We start from the raw sequence: 15,918 nt of genomic DNA, 5'->3' as shown, positions 1-15,918 counted from the left end.
GGCAATAAAAGGAAATCCCTGAGCCTTTTCTTGGAGTCTGAATAATCCTTACTTTCCCAATGGAAATGCTCCCTCATGGTATGTAAAGTTCCCCCAAAAGAATAATCCTCAGGAGGAGAGGCTGAAGTGATAGATTCTTCAGCATCAGAGTCCTCATAGGGGGGTAGAGAGTATCCCTGGTCTGAAGAGGAATCAGAGGAAATGGAAACCTGATCGGAGGAATCATAGTCAGTATCCTGCCTAGGCCTTTTCTCAGGAGGGGGATGGGAACCCCTGATTAGAGTAATGAGGTCTTCGGCCATTTTAAGCATCTGCTTCTTAGGCATGGACTATCCAGGAGAATGCTGTACTTGCTTCTTTGTCATTAATGGTGCTTTTGTCTTGGCTTTTGTCTTTAATGGTGCTTTTGTCTTGGCTGTTGCTTTAATGATAAGTTGTGAAGGTCTGAAAACACCCGCAGAAGCCAATGCCTGCTCAGCGGCTCCGGACCCATCTGAGGAATTAGTTTCCGTAGGCCCAATACCTTGAGTTTTCAGAGGCCTAGTTGTCTCCACGTGGGAGTCGGAGGCAGCCTGTGGCTCTGAGGTAGCGGGTGTCAGGGGCTGCGAAAGCACCTCACTGAGAACCGGCAAACCGGCGACTGGCCGTGAAGAGGTTTCGTCGTCGGATTTGGACCTCGGATGCCTGTCTTCATCCTTGTCTTTGCGTTTTTTCGGAATTGCGGGTCTTTTTATAGTGTGTTTGTTAAATCTAGCACAAAACCGACAACTAGTGACGTTGTGACCAGGGCCTAGGCATGGAATACAGTAAGAGTGGAAGTCCTTATGAGGTATTTGCTTCCCACAAGGAATACAATTAACTTTTTCTGACATCTGTCTGAGGCAAGGAAAAAAAGTTTCCCCAACGGGGTCCTTAGCTTTATTGAAGACTTCGGATCTGAAATTAGACTTTAAAAATCTCAGGAGTCGGCCAACCAGCACTTGCCAACTGCCTCTGCTTCGGGCACCGCACGGCAAGAAAGACTGAAGAAAATGGCGTTGGATGCATCTTGTATACCCCTGGCGCACTGACGTCAGGGAAGAAGCGACAGCAACCGACGCCGGACCAAGACTTTGGAACTCTGGCAGACTACGGGACCGCCTGACGGCAGGATAACCCAAGTGTTATGACTGCAGCAGTGTAACACGATGAACATCTATATATATGACAAAGGTAAAATAGGCTAGACACCTCCTCAGTGTATTTATTAGGATAATGTGAAACAACCAAACTCCTAGATCTCAAAATAGGTTTGATAGAGGCTCTCTCATTAAGGCTATAGCCTTTATCAGCTCTCAGCATTACTATCCAGTTGGTTTCTTTCCTTTCCGTACTGTTTCTGAGGTTACCCTCCCTAATTATGGGCTGCACCATAGTCTATGACCATAAATTTAAAAAGAGATGTTCTTGCCCAAACGCTAGAACATGTTTTGCTAATGCATTTTGCATGTACTTAACCCTAATGGCATATAGATGCTCCCTCATCCTATGCCGGAACAATCTGTCTGTCTTACTGAGATAGAAAGAGGGGCAACCTTGGCACACTGCCAAGTATACTACATGTGAACTATTGCAATTAGCAGACACCCTGAACCTATGCATCTGTCCAGTGTCTGGATGTGTGAACTTGTCAGTAGTCATAACATTCACAAAAATTACAGTGGCTACAAGATGTAGTCCCCATACAAGCACCTAAACCTGGTCTATGATGTTGACAACTGTTTAAGATTAGATTTATTCTTGGATCTAATTATCAGAGTGTCCCCTACAATTTCTCTGATGACTGAATCTGTAGTTAGGACACGCCAATGACAGCTGATAATGTCTACGATGGCACCATTGTCCATTGTGTAATACATCGGTATCCTAATACCAGACTGTTTTTCTTTATTAATTCTAGCATTACTGTTATTACCGGAAAAGTATGAGACAGCTCTCTCGTCTGTAGATGTCCATGTCCTTAAGACAAACCTTTACCTCTTCCTCCTTGTACCCACGTACTCGCAATCTGTCCCTAAACATATCCAACTCAGATTTAAAGCCAGCATCTGTGGCATTAAGGCGAGAAATTCTCATCCCTTGACCTTTTATATTTTTAAAAATATACTGTGGGTGCATACAGTGTCTATGGAGGAGTGTGTTCTTATGACATTCCTTCCTGAAGACACCAGTATTTATATGCGTGCCCATAACCCTTTCTACACACACATCCAAATATTCCAGCCTATGGGATGAGTACTTCAAAGTAAATCTTAAATATTCAGTCACATAGTTCATCTGTGGGTCCATCCCAAATAAGGAACACATCGTCCACAAAACGACGATAAGCTACCCACCTCTTGAACCAATTCTCAACAAATAACAGGTCTTCCTTTCCAAGCAGCTAAGAACATGTTGGCATAGCTATTGGCACACGAGGTCTCCATAGCCACGCCATCACGCTGTACGAAGAACTTGTCCTCAAATACAAACACATTATTTTCCAAGACAATTTCTAGAAACAAACATAAAAGATCTATCTTATGTTCTCCATAGTCAGTGTGTTTTGCCAGGTATTTCTTGACCGATTCAATACCTGCATTACTGGGAATAATGATGAACGATGACTGAACATCTAATAGGTTCATAGGTAGGTACTAGGCTATCTGCCCCAAGGCATTTATAAGCCTAGCCGGAATGTGTTGGCTTTCGCCACCCCCTTAGATTAGTTCCCTGTGCCTCTGTCCAGCAGAGCCATTGAAGTGATCCCTGGGGTAAACTTTCCTTTTCCCATCCACTAGTCAAGGTTTCTCTTGACGAGGGTTAGCGAGGAGCTCTGCCTAATGTACATTGGAATCTTGTTCCAGAGCATGGGAAGTCTCTAGGACAGGAATCTATCCCTCCAGCACGTCCTATTTATTGTTGTGGTAAGGTTTAGATCCCTGGAGCGTGTGGCTTGAGGGGATATGGTTCTCTTTAGGTGGAGCATGTCCATCAATTCTGGGTTGGACATGACCTTGTATGTCAGGCAGAGATCACCTCTGAGTAGATGGTATGCAACAGAGTACAGCTGGAGTTTCTTCAGTCGAGCTGCATAGGGCATCTGCTTGAGGCCAGTGATCCCCTTGGTGAGGAACTTCTGTGGTCTTTCCAGTTGTTGCAGGTGTCTTGTAAGGTACATCCCAAATGGGGCATTGTACTCTATGACTGGCCTGATGAGTGATGCACAGAGGGGCCCAATGACCTCTTTCGATATGGATGCAAACCCTTTTGTGATTACGTGGGCCACAAAGAAGGATTTTGTAACCAATTTGGCAATGTGATTATCAAAGGAGAGGTTACTATCAACTTGGGTCCCCAGATCCCTTATTACATCTTCCGTATTTAGGGGGCTACCACCTATGTGGTAGTTTGTGGGTACTTTGTTTTTACCAAAGGGGATGACTATGCACTTTTTGGCATTTAGCTTGAGACCATGGTTTTGACACCAGATATCTGTGTCAGTGAGACCCTTGTTGAGGATGTCTGCGTCAGCCGGAGAGTCAATTATAGCCCCTAGCTTGCAAGTAGTCTGCGAACTTAGTGAGCCATAGTCCTCCTGTGCTTGCCTGTACCTCTGAGAAGTACATGCCGAACAGAAGGGATCCTAGGACTGAGTCCTGGGGAATGCCACTTGTAACAGGTTTAGAGTCAGACCTAGCACTTGCAACTCTTAACATGTGGGTTCTGTCCGTGAGACAGTTAGCAACCCATCTCGAGACGTAGGGGTTTATGTTCAGGCTGGTGAGCTTGTCTATAATACTTGAGTGGGGAAGTGTCGAAGGCCTTTGCGAGGTCTAGGTAGGATGTGTGGACCCAGCTTTCCCTCCTCTACAGCCCTCGTAACTATCTCAAATAAGTCCACCAGGTTTAGGAGGCATGATCTGCCCTTAAAGCCGAACTGGGTTGGGTCCAGTGTTTGGAGGTTTCCAATGTCTCTGTTAATGAGATCCATGATGATGCACTCCATTAGCTTTGCAGACCAAGCTAGTCAGGGCTTATAGGGCGATAGTTCCCAGGATCAGTTGTGGCTCAACCTTTGTGGAGCGGAATAACTGTTGCTGTGCACCACTCTGTGGGCACGTAGCCTGTGGAGAGGATGAGTTTAAACAGTGTGTTTAGGTGAGGGGTTAGTTCATCTTTGAGCTCATGTAGGACGCAGCCTGGGACACCGTCCGGTCCCATTGATGCTGTGCTTTTGGCTTTGGAAAGGGCTGTTTTAACCAGAGTATTTGTGATTTCAGGGGCACTACATTCTTCTGGTATGGTTATGGGCCCATTTGGGGGTGAAGTTTGCACTGAACCCATCTGCCAGGATGTTGGCTATATTGGTCGGTGCAGTGTATTTTGTGCCATTCTGCACTAACTCAGAGCAGATCTGAGAATTGCCACTTAGATTCTTGACATATCTAAATAATGCCTTGTGGTTATCTTTGGAGTCCATATAAATATTTCTTTCGAAGCTAGCCTTGGATGATTTTATGAGGGAACATAGTTTCTTGCCGATACTGTTCAAAAATGTCTTCCCTTCTTGGGATTTTACTCTTATGTACTAGTATCCTCCTTCTATTGTATAGCTTGTTAATGGCAGGGGTCCACCAGACTGGTTTCCTTTTCTTGGAGGAGTGAGTCTTGGTTTTGTTTGGGACAGCACAATCCATGCATTCTTGTAGGTGCCCGTAGAGTGCATTAATAAAGGACTTTGCAGCTTGGACAGCGTTATCCTTTAGCATGGGGGCTTTGAAACTTCCCACCTCGATCTTAAGTAATGTGAAGTTTATTTTTGAAAAGTTTTTCACGGTGGTTTCTTTGACCGGGGGTGGTGGCGGAATGTGGATATCCAGAGTGATTAGTTCATGGTCAGATCTAGCCAGTGAGGGGTTGACCTCCGGTGTGGAACACTGGTCGCCCACATTGGTGATGACCAGGTCCAATATGTTGTCACCTCTAGAGGGGGTGTTAACCAGTTGATCCAAGGCATTTGAGTTTACAAATTCTAGGAAATGTTGGGCTAGGGAGTTTGTACTCGAGTAGTTCTCCCAATTAATGTTTGGATAATTGAAATCACCCAATATCAGGGTGTTTGGTAGGACCTTTGTTTCCTAGCATATCCAGGAATGCAGAGTGGGGGTCCTGGGACATGGTGGGTGATCTGTAGCAAGCTATAATTTGAATAGCAGTTTTGCCCCTTGTTAGTTGCACATGGATGACCTCTGAAGCATCGTGCTGTGCCACTAACCTGGAGGTGTGGGTACCCTTTATGAATATGGATACTCCCCTTCCTTTTGTCGCCGAAATGTATGGTAGGAGTTGTAGCCTGGTAGTGCTGGGGTGCTCTGTGGAGCCTTAAAACAGGTTTCTGTTACTGCACATATATCGATTTTCTCCATACTGAGGAGTGCCTCGAGTGCGTGCATTTTGAGGTTTATACTTCTGGCATTGAGCAGCATTACCCTCAGTTTTTTGTTACTTGTGCTATTTATGGCGGTGGGTTTGTCTTTTGAGCCTTGCCTACAAAAGGCACTATGGGGGTGGCAAGAGCCTTGGCCAGTACTTGAAAGCCTAAGGGTGACGGGTGCAAGCAGTCTCTACCAAAGCAGGGTGGCTTGTAGAGCATGTCACCCCAGGCTGACAGACACTGGATCCCCTTTTGAATGACACCAGAAGCTTAGCCAATTGTTGAAACTGATGATTTTTTTCTCTATACCATGGTATCATTCTTGGTGATGGCAGGAAGCTACTCAGGGTCAGGGTCATACCAGCCTGGGCTACGTGATCAGAGAGCTCCTCCAAGCCTCTTTTCATGTAGTCCAGGGAGGTACAGCTCAGGTCTTTCACACCAACATGGACAATGACAGGAGTCCTATTTGTACTTGTTCTGGAGTGACCTGAGTGCTTGTGTTATGTGGCGGATCCTGGCAACAGACAGGCAACAGTAACCTTTTACTTGTTCAGCCTAGTGAGTGGGACGTCAGTGTACCTGACTAGAGTCACCTATTACTAGTGTGTTGGGTATGTTATTTTGCCTTCAGGGCTGTGATTGTGTGGCACACTGGTTTTGTGAAGTGTGTGCTTCATAGTTTGTGTTGGGGGGTGGAGGTTGCTTGGATGTCTGCTTTGGAGGTCTCCGTTGCTTTTGCAGATTTTCATTTAGAGCATCCGAGTATGTTTTTGTGTATTTGTGTGTGTTTTTTGCTAGTGCTGGTTTCATAGGTCTGTGTGAAACTGGTGGTGTGATACAAGTAATTCCCTTCTCCTCCTGACTGCCTGGTCTAGTCTTGGGTTGAGAGAGCTTAGCCTCCAGTTTGGCTGTATAATTGCATCACTCGCATTTATTAGTGTTTGGTGGAAGGAGGAAAGGGTTTGTCTGTGTACATCAGGCAATTGTAACATTGCCTCAAAATGCCCAGATTCACGAGTTGGACTGGACAGTACACCTGAAACTGCCCTTTGGACATGCCTGGATAGGTACAGTGAACTGTTTTACTGATTCATAGGTTGGTACTAGGCTATCAGCCCTAGGGCCTATGCAAGCCTAGCCATAACAATTCCCTGGATATTTCTTCCCACAATATTTACTTCTCTGGACCCCTGTCTAGCAGGGCAACTGACATGATCCCTGGGGTGAATGTCCTATCTCCCATCCAATCATCAAGGTTCCTTTTGAAGAGGGCCAATGAGGTGCTCTTGCTTGACATGTATGGGCAGTCTATTCCAGAGTATGGGGAGTCTCTGGGTCAAGAATTGTGATGACAAGGTTTAGATCCCTGGAGTGTGTGGTTCTGAAGGATTGGGATTTCTTAAGTGGAGCATGTCCAACAGCTCAGGGTTTACCATGGCCTTGTATATTAAGCAGAGATCACCTCGGAGTAGACGATATGCAATAAGCCACAGAGTATAGCTGGAGTTTTTTTTTTTTTTTTTTTAAGATGATATGGCATCTGCTTTAGGCCTGTGATTCTTTTAGTGAGGTATTTGTGGCCTTTCCAGCTGTTGCAGATGTCTTGTGCAGTACATACCAAACGGGGCATTATACTCTATAATGGGTCTAACGAGGGATGAGTACAGTGGGACAATGACCTCCTTTTTACTGGATGAAAAGCCCTTAGTGATTAGGTATGCCACACAGGATTTCCTGACTGTTGTGGCGATGTGGTTACCGAAAGTGAGACCACTGTCCACCTGTGTCCCCAAGTCTCTCATCACACTTTCGATGTTTAGTGTCCTGCCAAATATGTGGTAATTCATGGGTACATGTTTTTTTCCAAAGGGGATAAACACACATTTCTTGGCATTAAGCTTGAGCCCATGGCTCTGGCACCAGGCACCCATTTCTGTAAGGCCCTTTTGTAGAATATCCACATCATTTGGGGATTCAATAATGGCTCCCAGTTTGCAGTCATCTGCGATCTTTGTTAGCCAAAGTCCCTTAGTGTTGACCTGTACTTCAGAGAAGTAGATGCCAAACAAGAGTGGTCCCAGGACTGAACCCTGAGGTACTCCACTTGTCTGGAGATGGATTTAGAGTCTGCTACTTTTACAGTCTGGGTTCTGTCAGTAAGCCAGTTGGCAACCCATAGAGTGATGTAGGGATTTGATTTATGCCCAGCTTAGTATCTATGATTCCAGAGTGGGGGATGGTGTTGAAGGCCTTGGCAAGGTCCGGATAGGCTGTGTGGACCACCTTATCCTCGTCCACAGCTCTGGAGATGGATTTGAAGAAGTCAATCAGATTCAGGAGACATGATTGGCCCCTCACAAACTCCAACTGGGTGGGGTCCAGTGTTTGAAGGTTGCCAATGTCTTGATTTATAAGTTCCATGATAATGCATTCCATGCCCTTGCAGATCAGGCTTGTCAGACTGATGGGGCGGTAGTTCCCGTGATCCAAGGCAGATCCTCTCTTGTGTAGCGGGATAACTGTAGCTGTGCGACACTCAGTGGGCACGAAGCCTGAGGTGAGGCTATGATTAAACATGACACTTAGGTGAGGTGCCAGTTCATTTTGCAGTTCATGTAGTACACAGCCTGGGATGTCATCTGGTCCTATGGATGCTGTATTCTTAGCTTTGGAGAGTGCAGTTTCTACCTGTGTGGCCGTGATTACTGGAATATGGCAATCTTTTGGTATTGAGATGGGCCTTTTAGGGAGTGAGGGGGGGGGGTAAAGTTGGCACTAAATCGATCTGCCAGGATATTGGCAATATCCTTGGGATCAGTATATTTAATGCCATTCTGTTGTAGCTCAGAGCAGATCTGAACATTGCCATTTAGATTCTTGACATAACTATAGAATGCCTTGTGGTTGTCTTTGGAATCTTTGGCAATTTTATTTTTCTAACTAGCTTTTAAGGATTTTATGAGGAATCTCAGCTTCTTACAGAGGCTGGTGAGGGATTTTTTGCATCCTGGGATTTTCCAATTTTCTGCAACAGTTTCTTCCTTCTGTTGTATAGTTTGTTTATAACAGAGGACCACCAGATTGGCTTCCTTTTTTTGGAGAAGAGCATCTTGGTTCTATTTGGGATGACACGATTCATGCACGAGTGGATGTGCTTGTACAGTGCCTTAGCGTGGGATTCTGCAATCGAACTTCCAGATCCCGTCTGCGTGGGTATCATGAAGTGACAACGTTTTTAAGGAGGATTCCTTACTGGGGGGGTAGGGGTGGGATGTGGATGTCAAGGGTGATTTGCTTATAGTCAGACCTGACCAATGAGGGGGTGACCACTGGTGTAGAGCATCTATCCCCACGCTGGTAATGACCAGGTCTAGGATATTGGAGCCCTTGGTGGGACAATGGATTAGTTGACCCAGGGCATTGGAATTTATGAATTCCAAGAACCGTTGGGAAAAGGAGTTTGTACCAGAGTAGTTTTCCCAGTTAATGGCAGGGTAGTTGAAATCACCCAGTATTAGGGTGTTTGGTTGTATCTTAATATTTTCCAGTATGTTTAGAAAGGTGTAGTGAGAATCTTGGGACATGGTGGGGGATCTGTAGCAAGCTACAATTTGGATTGCAGTCTTACCTAGTGTTATAGTTGCACCTGGAGAATTTCAGATGCATTGTGTTGGGCAACTAGCCTGGAGGTGTGAATATGGACACTCCTCCACCTTTAGTGTTTCGGTCTTGGTTTTGTGGCCAAAAAGTGTGGTAAGAATTGTAGCCTGGTATTGCAGGTGTGCTCTCTGGAACCTTGAACCAGGTCTCAGTTACTGTACAGATATCGATGTTCTCCATTTTTAGGAGTGCCTCGAGAGAGTGCATTTTGAGGTTTAGACTTCTAGCATTGAGTAGCATTACCTTCAGATTTTGCATGCTTGTTATCCGTTAGAGTGGTGGTTTTATCCTTTGAACCTTGCCTAAAAAAGGCACTATAGGGGGTGGCAAGAGCTTTAGCCAGTAACCTGAATCCCAGGTGTGACAGGTGCAGACCATCTCTGGCAGAGCATCGTGGTTTGTTGATCATGTCTTCCCAGGCACACAAATACTGGATCCCCTTTGAATGACACCCAGAAGCTTAGCCAATTGAAGTCAATCATTTTGTCCTTATACTGTGGTATCATTCTGGGTGAAGGCAAGATGCTACTCAGGGCTAGGGTCATACCTGCCTGGGTCACATGATCAGAGAAGCTCTTCCATGTGTTTTTTCATGTAGTCCAGGGAGTTACGTCTCAAAGTCATTCACTCCAGCATGGACAATGACAGAGTCATATTTGTACTTGTTGTGGAGTGACTTGAGTGCATGCGTTATGTGGTGGATCCTGGCACCAGACAGGCAGCTGACTGTAATTTTGTCCTTGTTCAGCCTGGTGAGTGGGACATCAGTGTGCCTGACTACAGTCACCAATGACTAAAGTGTTGGGTACAGTGTTTTGCCTTAGGGGCTGTTGTTGGGTGGCACACTGGTGTTGTGAGCTATGTGTCATTTTGGATGCGACTGGTGTTTGTTTGCATTTCATCTTCGGAGGTCCTTGTTGATTGGGCAGTTTAATGTTAAAGGCCTCCGCATATGTGGGTTTAGTGTTGCTATGTGTGGGTGTTGATGGTGTGGGTTTAGTGTTGCTATGTGTGGGTGTTGAAGGGTTACAAGTTGCTTGAGGTGTAATGCAGGTGTTAACCTTCTCCTCTTGGCTGTCTAGCACAATCTTGGCCAGAGAGAGCTTTGCTTCCACATAGGCTATGTAAGTGCATCTCTTGCAGGTTCTAGTGTTGGGTGGTAGGAGGAGAGGACTGTCTGTGTACATGAGGCAGTTGCCACATTGCCCCAGTATGCCCAGATTCACCAGGTGAACAGGAGAAATCACCGGACGCCGACCCTTGGACATGCCTGTTTAGGTGCTTTTGTGTAAAGTTTAAGAGCGGTTTTCCCTTACCTTTGCAAGGTACTTTGCAATTATAGGCTATTTAGTGCCTAGGATTAGTTTCTCCTTATTGACAAGGAGAGCTGAGTGCTTGTATCTGTATCAGGCTTCCTAATGCTTTCCACCAGGTTCTAGAGCAAGTGCTAGTCACAGGGGTTCAGAGTTTAGTGCTACTACTGAGAAACCAGCTATTTATAAGGGATAATTTGAAGAGCAGACTTTCTGGCACCTGGAATAGTTTAACTGTAGCCTCCCAGTGCTGCACGATGTGAAAAATGTGCAAACACACGTTTTTTAAGCCAGAAAGTTGAAAGGGGTAGAAATCAGCCCAAAAAGGCTAATAAATTTACAATTTCAAAGCTGGAAACCACTCCTCTAATGTTAGATAGGCAGTACAATGCTAACCAGTCCCACTGGTAAGCACTAGGACTTCCCTCTACCACAGCAAGGTCTGGATAGCTCTGAACACAAAAAGGTCTGGATAGTTCTGAATACAGAAAATAAAGTCCTGAGACAAGCAAAGCCTGGGATATGGACTGGCTAGGAAAGGTGGGAAACTAGCAAACAAGGTAGTATTTTTTTTTGTTGAAACAGGCTAAACAATGCAACAATACAGTAAATAAACACAGAAAAGGCTAACACACTTGAGTGTGTAGTCCTAAACAGTAAATGCAATTAAAACTCTACAAAATTAGCAATTTAAAACTTTTTAAATGAAGCAAGGCAAGTGCACAACTGAAAAAACGATTTAAGAGGCAGTAATGCAGCAGAATAAGTAGCTAGTCTACATGTACAGAGAAGTCTATATATATATATATATATATATATATATATATATATATATATATATATATATATATATAAAGAAAAGCAGCTAAAAACAAACAATTCAGATGCAGTGCAACCTAGAGCACTTGAGTTGTAGCAATATTAAGGCAATTACAGTTATAATAAATGCTCTAAAATATACTCTATATTTCCAAAATGTTTGATTAGCACAGTCAGAACACAAGGAGATTCAGGCAAACAATTTTTTTTTTGAAAGGGAAAAAGAAAAAGAAGGCCTTCTCAAATGTTCTCTCTGTAGTAGGTAGAATGAGCTAATGACACTAGACCGAAAGGAGTGTCCCAGATCAGATTTACAGTAGGGGTGGGCAAATGCAAAGCCACCAAGTATAACAGCAAGAAACCAACAGGAAGGGAGGGTGGGGACAACGCTAAAGCTATTAGCCTACAGAAGGTAAGCACTACAGAAAGCCACAAAATTAGAGTTTTTAAATAGATAAAGGAGCAATGAGACTCTACAGAATAATTTTAACTGCAAACAAATCAGTTACCCGTGTAGATTAGTAAACAGCAATAAAATACTATGCAGCAGACAATAAAAAGTGCTATATATAAATTGCCAGAAACAATAATCAGTATAAATAATCCAAAAAAGCAGGATACTTATATATCTCAGCTCAGACTTGCAGTCAACACCTCTCCTCCACTCTGCTCAGTGTGTATAGACAGAAATCCTCTCAAAGTTAGGGCTTAAATACCAGAAGATACAACCTTAGACAACTTTTTTATTTATTTATTTTATTTTTTTTTTTTTAGAAAAACACAAAAGAACCAGCCCCCACTAGCCAGCAACCAATTAAAACAATCTAGCCATGGTAAAGAAAGGCTTCTGCTAATTCAAGATGGCCTGTTAATGTGCTTTTTTGGCTGGTAAAGTCGAAGATAGAGCCTTGTCCTTCTCTACAGTATAGGGGGTCTAGTGCTAAGGTTTATTTGTGCTTGCTATGAGTTTTAGGCAAGTGCAGGGATGAGAAGAGAATGATTTGAGTGCTTAATTTGAAAGTTTGTCTAGTTCCAAGGGAAATTTGAATACATGCTATTAAACTCAAAGATCTGCCAAAAACTGCTTAGTATCTCTAACTATAGTTTTACTACAATTAACTATTGGTCTTAAATGCTTCTCTACACAGAGAGAAAAAGGTTCTGTGGACCAACGCCTCCCAGAGACTATTGGTTTCATGGGGGGGGGGGGGGGTTACACCATTCTTGTGAATTTGTGGCATGCCTTGAATAACTAGAATCATAGTATGTTCAACTTCCAGAAATGTACCCATATCGGCTGATAATGACTGTTAACTAAATCAGTTAATGACATGTAAACCCCATACTTGATATCAACCTTCTCTTTAGATATAATACTGTAATAAGTACCATCACTCAACATATGTAACATGGCTTTGGAATAGCCTTATTTGTCCATGATGACTAAGGGTCCCCCCTTGTCCGCAGGCCTTATGACTATACTACTGTCATTCTGCAGCCTCTGTAAAGCAATCCTCTCATGAAAGATAAGATTGAACCTATTATTTCTTACTTGATGTTCCAACTCTACCTTCACTATATAATGCATGTAAAATCATCCTCCACTAACTTGAGGAAAGCTTCAACCAGTGGATGATTACTAGGTACATGACGACTGTTTCCTAAATACATATTCTTGCTCAATGCCTCTATTTCCAAAATCATATCAAAGCATAACATTCCTGACGTGCATTTTAACATCAATACAGATGTTAAAGGACTGCTGCGGTGGTACGGCGGTAGCGTTGTTACCTCACAGCAAGAGGTTCTCCCATTCGATTCTCGGCTTGGGAGTGCCTTGTGTGGAGTCTGCATGTCCTCCCCATGGTTGGGTAGCATTCGAAAGACATGCGTGCCTAAATGGGTGTGCCTTCGAAGGTTGGCCGCAGAGCTGGCACCTTGGTGTTTCGTAAAAATCTACTACCAATAACTAGCAGACAGGAGTTCAGCTGTGGCGACCCCTTACTGGGAAAAGCCGAAAGACAAACAACAAACATCAATACATCTGTCAATCTATTGTGTTTAGTAGGAATGAAACTCATCCTTTGTTCAAAACATTCAATTCATGACCATCTAGCTCTCTAGTGGATAAATTCCAGACTGAACAGTTTACATCTGGTTCCACATTTTCTTGAGGGACTTGTTTGAGTCTCTGTCCTCGGATAGCTTCCTCTTCTGTCTCCCTAAACAGACAGAGCAGCCCCTCCTTTCCCCTTCTCCACAGCTATGGGAAGGGGGAACAGATGAAAAACCACAGTATTACTGTGATTATTGTCTATGGTGCGTCTATTACCATTATACATATTCATAGTCACCTTCGGTAGGACTACCAGTTCATTCTCACTGGAAGATTTTCTGTTGCCAGAACCACCAGTTGGCGCAGTCTGTGTTGACACTACCTTTTCAGCGTCAACTGCTCGTTCATCCATGGTCAAACTAGTGGATGAAACTTGTCTGTCTATTCTAACGGTCACATTTCCACTGGTGTCTTCAACAGAAGTTGGTTGTGCAAAATCACCAACAAAACTCACATTAACTGCATCAGTCATAATATGGCTCGACTATGCAATACTAAAGTTTTTGTGTCTATTGCCTCTATTCACCCTAGGCACCCATTTTTCATCAGAGGTGATTGGTTTTGAAGCTTGATTCAGCCTGGGCCAAGTGAAGACATGACCTTGCTGAAAGTCCTGCACATCTCTTTTACCACGCTTCTGCTACAATAACAGTCTTTCATACACAAGGATACCATCTAGTACATTGGATAAAGTATGATCTACAGCATCAGCAGAAAAACGTGAATACAAGCTGTGCTGTGGTTCTATAATAGATTCTATTTATTAATAGTCTCATGTAATTCATGCTCACCTCAACATTCAGCTAATAGCTCCGGATACAGTTCACCATAAGTGGGCATCTTAAGTATACTAAGTCCCCTCGGTATAATTCCTCTCGAGGCAGACCTCAAAGTGCTGACACTGTGTAGTCAAGTCTTTTAAACTTGAGAGTCACTCTCTTAACTTCTCTATAGCCACACGTAACTGCTCTGCATAGTCCAAATCCACGGGTGTTGTTGATACACCACTACCAACTTCGTATGCTATTAACGGAGTGAAGTCATTCCTCAGACAAGATGAAAACCTATGCACTAGGCCTTCGCCTCCAACACGCCAGGCATTTGAGTCTTCCTCCACTCATAACATCATATTCGCACTCACTTGAGTCCCCTGTCGACCCAGTTGGTCTATATTCCAGTTCAATATCTAAATTTACATTAGCCATGACTCCATTGGGAGTACAAAAGAAAAGTAAATAAATCAAACAACGAAGTACACCCAAAGAGTAAGCGCCTCACCACGGAAAATGAAGAAAATAGTTAGTCAACAACAGCACCACGTATGAGGCGACCAGGCTCACTTGAATTATCCAGCAAAGCAAAGATCTTTTATTCACATAAATCCAACAGGTTAGCACTTTCACGTACTGCTTCCTCAGACCTTAAACACAAATGCTGCAGGTGCACTCGAAATACTGCAACAGTCAAGGGCGAGCCCTTCACATAACCATTTAAAGGGAAACAACTTCATTATCTACCTGCTGCCAGATAACACAATATAAAACAATATACATACTTTATCCCTGAACATGGACACTAACAACTGTTATTATAACAGATATAACAGTACATAAATTAATCAAAACCTTAAATGAGACACTACACATGTTGTCAATGGGCATACATTCAAAATTAAAACTATTCTACCTAAAACATTCAGAGTGGATCAGCTCACATATTAGCCATTCTACCTATATATAAAAAATAAATGTAAAATGTCACAGCAATCAAAGGATATATACAGCCTACAAAACAATTTCTAGAAAGAACATAAAAGTACATATTTCACTATCCATAAATGTGAAAAGTCAAAAGGGGAGACATGAGCACAAACTCAATACATCTCATCCTATCTAAAAACCAAAGCTGTGTTCATTTCCAACCTCACTTCTGCATTAAAACATTAGTGTTACCCTGATCACATTATATATATCACAAATCTATACATATGACAAAGTTAAAAAAGGGCAAGACAGCCCCTCAGCGTATTTATAAGGCTAATATGAAACAACCAAACTCCTAGATCTCAAATAAGTTTGATAGAGGCTCTCTCATCATAGCCTTTATCAGCTCTCAGCCTTACTTATCCAGTTGGTTTCTTTCCTCTCAGTATTGTTTCTGATGTTACCCTCCCTAATTATGGGCTGCACATAGTCTATGACCATAAATTTAAAGTGATGTTCTTTCCCAAATGCTAGAACATGTTTTGCTAATGCATTTTGCATGTACTTAACCCTAATGGCATATAGATGCTCCCTCATCCTATGCCGGAACAATCTGTCTGTCTTGCCGACATAGAACGAGGGGCAACCTTGGCACACTGCCAAGTATACTACATGCAAACTATTCCAATTAGTTGACACCCTGAACCTATGCATCTGTCCAGTATCTGGATGTGTGAACCAGTCAGTAGTCATAACATATTCACAAAAATTACAGTGGTCACAAGATGTAGTCCCCATACAAGTAACTAAACCCGACATAAATAAAACAATGTCTTTGTGTTCCAAAAA

General features: G+C 43.3%; 1 protein-coding gene across 1 annotated transcript in view; it reads left to right on the top strand.

Moving 5' to 3' along the window:
• Positions 1-15,918, top strand: part of BRD4 (bromodomain containing 4) — a 1,872,054-nt gene that overhangs the window by 156,071 nt on the left and 1,700,065 nt on the right. The gene's annotated exons all lie outside the window — the stretch shown is intronic.

This window comes from Protopterus annectens, chromosome 9.part0, assembly GCF_019279795.1.
Source record: "Protopterus annectens isolate FY-2018-M chromosome 9.part0, PAN1.0, whole genome shotgun sequence".
NCBI classification, from domain to species: Eukaryota; Metazoa; Chordata; order Ceratodontiformes; family Protopteridae; genus Protopterus; species Protopterus annectens.
This window is presented reverse-complemented; position numbering and strand designations above follow the sequence as displayed.